The sequence below is a fragment of the Sciurus carolinensis genome, chromosome 12 (assembly GCF_902686445.1).
Source record: "Sciurus carolinensis chromosome 12, mSciCar1.2, whole genome shotgun sequence".
Taxonomy (NCBI): domain Eukaryota; kingdom Metazoa; phylum Chordata; class Mammalia; order Rodentia; family Sciuridae; genus Sciurus; species Sciurus carolinensis.
Window position 1 is genome coordinate 24,497,345 of NC_062224.1, and position 7,446 is coordinate 24,504,790.

Genomic DNA, 7,446 nt, shown 5'->3' on the forward strand with positions numbered 1-7,446 from the left:
ATGGCACGAACCAAGCAGACGGCTGGTAAGTCCACTGGCGGGAAAGCCCCCTTGCAAACAGCAGGCCGCCAAGGCTGCCAGGAAAAGCGCCCCCTCTACCGGCGGGGTGAAGAAACCACATCGCTACAGGCCCGGGACTGTGGCGCTTCCAGAGATTCCTCCTTACCAGAAATCCACCCAGCTTCGCATCCGGAAGCTACCTTTCCAGAGGTTGGTGACAGAGGTCGCCCAGGATTTCAAAACGGACTTGAGGTTTCAGAGTGCAGCCGTTGGCACCCTGCAGGAGGCTGGTGAAGCGTCCCTGATGGATTTATTTGAAGATACTAATCTGGGTGCCATCCACGCTGAGAGAGTCACCATCAGGCCCAAAGACATCTGCTTGGGCATGGGGATACGGAGAGAGAGCTTAAGTGAAGGCAGTTTTTATGGCGTTTTGTAGTAAATTCTGTAAAATACTTTGGTTTAATTTGTGACTTTTTTGATAAGAAACTGTTTATAATATGTTGCATTTGTACTTAAGTCACTCCATCGTTCACTCAGGATGAATGCGAAAAGTGACTGTTCACAGACCTCAGTGATGTGAGCACTGTTGCTCAGGAGTGACAGGTTGCTAACATGCAGAAGGGATGGGTGATATTTCTTGCTTCTCGTGAAGCATGTTTCTCTTTGTTAATGACTTGTTGGGTAGCTATTACGGGACTAGAATTGATAAATGTGTACAGGGTCCTTTTGCAATAAAACTGGTTATGACTTGATCCAAGTGTTTAACAATTGGGGCTGTTAAGTCTGACCGTACTTCGCTGTGATAGAATGCGGGCTTTTTCAAGGGTGAAGATACAAGTCTTAACCACAGTGTAACTTAGTTTCCTCAAAAAAAAAAAAAAAAAAAAAAAAGTAAACCTGGCAGCTATAGAATACACTATGTGCATTTATAATAGTTATTTTATATATAGCAGTGTCAACATTTTTAAATTAAATGTTTTACATTCATAGGTGGTGGGAGTCTTGTCATTAAGGTATGTAATTTACAGTCCAGTTGGTTTTCTCTTAACTAGAGACTGTACTTGTTTTCATAGTAGTAAAATGCTATGTGTAATATACCTTGCATAAGTCCTCATTCTACCACATGTTAACTAACCCTCTGGCTGATAATGCAAACACTAACTGGGGGATTTTATTGATAAGGGCTCTAGAATAAAATAAGTTATTCACACCAGCATCATCTGTTAACTAATATTCTATCTAGTTTAGCTTTTCATTGTGTTGTGGTTGGTCTCGAATCTAGGTTTTCTTCTAAGAGGAAACACTATCAAGGGTTGGTTCTTTTCCTTGTGGAGTTTAGTGTAAACTTGCTGTGGAAGAGGAGCAGGCAGCTCCAGGTTTATTTGGACCTCTGTAAATTTAAGATGGTGTTGGTTGGAATAGATTACATCTGGCTATTTACTGTCCTGGGAAAATCCCTTTTACTGAGATGGCCTCCCAAATGGTTTTTGAATTTATCCTTTATTGAGGTTTTTAGGTCAATTATGTATGTTGACTAAATTTAAATTTTTGTTTATCCAAAAAAAAAAAAAAAAAAGACCATTCCAAGTAAATACTGTTTAGCTAAAATCTACAATCTCAATATTGTAATTTACAAATCTTAATTTCTATAAAGGAACTATTACCAGGCTTTTTTCAAGAATTCACTGTCTTGATTTGTAGGTGTCTATAGAAACTAAAATATGAATTAAGTTAAAAATTCTGAAAGAAAAATAATTTCCTACAGTAGGAAACCCAAGCAAAGACATGTGGTTCAAAAAGGTACAGATATTGCTATATCTCTTCTGAATTCTCTAATTGTGGGAGTCAATTTTGGATTTCAATTTAGAACTGACTCTCAGAGCAGGAGACCAAAGTACATAAACCCAGAAGCCAATAGTCAATTACTATGATTTTTTTCCCCATTAAATGAAAGCATCCTAATACACCCAATGAAATATTTATGTTAAAAGTCAGGAGCATTATATGCTGTAATCTTACATATGATCATTACATCATTCTCAATCTCCACTTTCCCATCTGGATAATGAGAGTTTATAATGGGTCAATTCTCTCTTTGGGAAAGATAGGATTGTCTAATATAAAAATTCCTTGAAAAATCTAAAGAAACTAGTAATTTTTTTTTCCAAAGTGACATGGGGAAAAAAAAATCCATGCCCAAGTTTTTACATTCCGTATATCAAACCAAACATTAGATAATATTTAACTGCAAGTGGGTTGTTTGTTTGTTTTGGTACTAGGAATTAAACCCAGAGGCACTTTACCACTGAGACACACACTCAGTCCCCCCTTTTTTTTTTTTTTTTCCGAGACAGGGTCTTGATAAGTTGCTGAGGGCCTCACTAAGTTGCTTGAGCCTCAGAAGTCACTGGAATTACAGGAGTGCACCACTACACCGGGCTGTTTATGTTTTAATCCAAATGGGGATGTCTATGTTCTACATAGGAACACTTACTTTATTATATAATTTAGATAAGCTTCAATAATTTTCTACCTAAAATTCTTCTCTTCTAAATTTCTTCCATCTTTTTCAATCCGCAGCAACTAAATATATATGAAGAAATATATTTTTCTTAATTAACTTTTTAATAAATAATACAGTATTGAAGAAGTAATAGAGTTCCCTAGCCATCTGCTACCCTGAAGCATATCTACATCAAAAAGAGGCAAATTTGAACAGAACACAACACACAAATTCTAAGAGAATTTTCATTATTTCTTGAAGCAAGATTTTGTAGTACTGATATATTCCTTGTTTTAGTCAGGTTTTTCACTACTGTGACCAAAAGACCTGACAAGAACAATTGTAGGAGGAAAAGTTTATTCTGGGGTGCTCAATTTCAGAGGTCTCAGTCCATAGAAGGGTGACTCCATTCCTTGGGGCTAGCGGTGAAGCTGAACATCATGGCAGAAGAGTGTGGTGGAGGGAAGTGACTCAAGACATCACACCAGAAAGGAGGGAGGAGAGGGAGAGAGAAAGAGAGAAAGAGGGAGAGCAAGCCAGCTGGAGCTCCCCTCACAAGGACAAAATATAAACACCAAAGACTGGACCCCAGTGACCCACCTCCTCCAGTCATACCATACCTGCCTACAGTTATTACCAAGTTAATCCCTTATCAGGGAATTAATACACTGATTAGGTTAAACTTCTTGCAACCCAACCATTTTATCTCTAAACTTTCTTGAATTGTCTCACATTGAACTTTTGGGGGGACACCAAATATAGAGACCATGCACCAATAAAGTCAATTTATAGAATTCTTTCAGTCAAGTGGAAAAGTCAGCAAGGGAAAAGATCAGTTCACAACTTGATATGACAGCAACATCTTAAACTGGAAGTGCTTTTTGAAAAATTGGGCAATGCTAGGAGACAGCACAAGCAAGCCTAGTATTTATAATCACGTACAGCAGTCTATCAATTGATTATGTTTTGTCTTATAATGCTTCCAAATTATTTCCTATCTGTAAAGAGCAGGAATCATATGTTTCTTCAAAAGACTTTATGAAACCTAGCCCACAGTTGGGGACTCATGGAATGGATATAGGAATAGGAGAAGGCATAGGAATAAGAGGGAAAGAATTTAAAAGACTGTAGAACTCTACACAAAACTAGTACTGAAAAAGAGCCTCTGTGAGACCCCAAAGCTAAACTACTTCATGAAACCACCATTTATTTAAAGACTGCAATTCAACAAGTGATATGTGTATACAGTGTTATCAGAAACATATAAGACTATAAAAATACACAGGTACAAAATATCAACTCTGGTTAAACCTGTCACTGAGATGTACACATACTAGCAATCACTCAGCATATCGATGGTTAATTACTGCTAGAGCATGTGCTTCTTTAACATAAATTATCTTATACATAAATAATAGTAAACAGTGGAATGATGTCCTTATAGTGCAGAAACTGTGTGAATTCAACTTGACTGTTTTCCCCCAGTACATTCATTTTCTTAAAAAATCAAAAACAAACTTTCTTACAATTAAAGAACAAAGTCTTAGCAATATATGAACACCCTTATAAAAAATGGTTAAAAGTCTACAGAAGTGCCTTCCATTAATCTTAGTAGTAGCTGGTTAGTGGCTTCAAGAACTTCTATGGTTCCTCTGATGGAGAACTATCTAAGGAGTCCGTGAGTAGAGGTGCTGAAGAAGCAACATAGGGGAAAGCACTCTACTCTGGATAATATTTTGAATTTTTATTCAAATGATCTAAAAACTTATATCTTTAATATAAGAAGCATAAACACTAGGTTTTTTAAAAGGATTTTAGGAACTGACTATGATAGTTGATGGAAATGCTGATGGAGATTTAATTAATTTTTTAGAATACTGCTTTTTTGTTAGTACTTATAAAATTCCATAAATTTAGAGGGCTGTACCTAATCTACTTTTTCTGTCAGTCTGGTTACTGTTAGGCTCCTATTTTGAAGAATGTAAAGTACATGTGGTATTATAGCAGAAATACTGTTCTTGGATCTCATCTATGTAAAGTAAAAAATAATGGATAGAAAGCAAATTTACATTAGAACACCTAAAGAAGATATCCTCATTCTTTTTTTCTTTTTCCACCATAGCTTTACTGATGAAGCCTTCTGCAAGTCAGGTCAAAATGAATAAAAGGACTTTAAGGCCTTTAACTCCCTTCACTGGTTTTGATAATAATTAAAGCTTTCTGCTCCCAAGACTTTCGCATTTTTCTTATTATGAACATTACAGAGAGTATGTTTGTTTGGTATAATTCTCCAGCTTATCTTTCTCAGAATGAGAACATAACAGATTTATGAGATTGGAAAGTCCCTAGGTTTTCTAGTCTAATTTTATACCAAGTGAGAATCCCTTCTACACTATTAGTTATATATTTTGTGCTCAACTTGTGCCAATTACTGAATAGTAGTAAACAAAAAGACACACAAAACTAGATATCAATCAAACTATAATATGTATTTCCTAGTTCTGTCCTTTGAGAATATGCAAAGGTGCTTCAGATACTTAAGCACATTTAGTGCCTGTATTTTGATATCTAAACTAATTATTCTCCAATAAAAAGAACCAGATATCCTCAGAAAAATGACTGATTCCAGAGCAAGGGCAATGGAAATACAAGAAAAATCCAGAACATCTTATGGTGACAGAAAAAAGAAAACACCCTGAAATATAATAGGGATAAGACAAAGGACACAGAAGCCAAGGTGAAGGAGTTTCCAGAGGTCAAATGTAGTTGGTATGAGCAACACAATAATGACAGAAGTGGAGGAAAATCCTCTGCGTAAAATAAAAATTCTTAAGTTCATCCTTATGTAAGTAAATGACTAAAGAGTCAGAAAGGACATCTCATCCCTCACAGAATTCCAACTAACAAACATTGATTAATGAAAATAGAAATATCACTGTTTGGCAAATATCATGCCAATAATGATTATAGGCAAAAATCATTGATGGCTGCTAAAATTACTGGGTAAAAGTATTATGAGAAATAGGATATTTGCAGAGCCTGAAAGTACTTTCCATATGGAAAACAAAAACAAAACAGAAACACTCCAAATATTAATTTTATAGTAAAGACAGAAAAAATGAAAAGTGACATTTAATCACGTAATCAAAGTTACATCATCTGTGATGAGATATATTGTTAAAGGGCACATCACTTTCATGGTATTTGTGATGAGCGTGCATCGCCTGAATTTAGTCATAAAGAAATTTTTTTTTTCCTGAGACAAACCTCGCTGTGTTGCCTAGGCTGGCCTCCCACTCCTAGACTCAAGCAATCCTCTGTCTCAGTTTCCTGAATTGCTGGGATTATAGGTGTGCCCACGAAATCCAGCTCACAAAGAATTTTTAGACAAACCCAAATTGAGAGACATTCTAAAATACAGCTGTCCAGTACTCGTAAAAAGGATCAAGGTCAAGAAAGACAAAAATTAAGGTACTATTCCAGAGAGGGGGACATTAATGAGATAAGACAACTAAGTGTGTGATTCTGGACGAGGAAAAGGAAGTTAAGGGGACAATTGGCAAAACTTGAATAATAACTATACATACAATATACAATAGTATTGAATCAGTGTCAATTTCCTGGGTTTGATAATTTTACTAAGGTTACAAAAGACATTTGGGAAAGCTAGGTAAAAAATATACCAGCACCCTATTATTTGTGCTATTTTTAAAGAATGAAATTATTACAAAATGAAACATTTTAAGTAAAAGTAGCCTAGACATGTATTTTTTAAGTCTAACATTTCAAGTCAGGGGTCATACATCTCCTCAGCCTTTCCTTTTCACACTAAATATATTCCTCTTTGGACAAGATTCCCAGAACCCCTACTGCATTTGCAGCTCCACTTTTTAAAACCCAGTTGTCAGTAGCCCTCTTAAAGTATGTTAGCAGGAATGTTTATAATATATTGATACAGAATGCATTAAATTTCTCATTTTTGGTGATAGAGTAGCTGTATGTTTATTAGTGCAAATTGCAGTGAAATTCTAAAAACAGATTAAACCATACAGTTGGCCTAATTCAACATGCATTCCAATTAAATTTGAACATTTATTTTTACTGAGGTCAAACTAGATCTTCCCATTTTATCTTTGTGCAATTGATTCATTTAAGCCAATGGTAAAATTATATTTTTCCCTTGAATATTCCCTTCTTTCAGTTTCAACTCGTATTTTACACCATTATGGCAATGTTAGACTCTTCTGATGCACAATTCTGTCATTTATTAATTTGCCATGTATTAAATACATTACCATTTGCAGTAAGCTACAAATAAGAATCTATTAAAACTTTGCTACTGGGGATGGGGAGTAGTTCAGTGGTAGAGAATGTGTGTAGCAAGTCTGAGGACCTGGGTTCAACCCCAGCAACAAACAAACAAATAAAATAAAAATTGCCTTGGAGTGGAGATTGGTCATATCAAATTGGAAGGGCAGGTGATAGAGAAAAATCTTAATAATTAGATCAAAGTTGTGGTGGGCCTTTAAAAATAATGGAAGTTTCCCCAAAGAAGATCCATTATCACATGAACTACAATCCCTCGCCATGAGAGAAGTGCACATCAAAACCACAGCAGGCATCATTTCTTTTCTATCAGAATCATCACCATTATGGTTTGGATCTCCAACGTTGGCCTTGTGTCCTATGGTTTCCAGGCTGTGGTGGGCCCTTAGGAGGTAGGCCTGAGGGAAGAGTCAGGCACTGCAGCACGCCGTTCAAGGGATGGTGTGATCCTGGCCCCTTTCTCTCCCTCTGCTTCCTGGCTTCTGTGAGGTGAACAGCTTCCTCCTCCCACACTCCCTGTATGGGGAACGAAAAGATGGGAGTGAGGATAGGAATAGGAAAGACAGTAGAATAAATCTAACATGATTTTCCTATGTATGCATATGAAAATACCT

At 36.3% G+C, this 7,446-nt stretch overlaps 1 pseudogene; it reads left to right on the forward strand.

Annotated features, from left to right (window-relative positions):
* On the forward strand, positions 1-1,487 carry LOC124962434 (histone H3-like; annotated as a pseudogene).
* Positions 1,488-7,446: the final 5,959 nt, after the last annotated feature.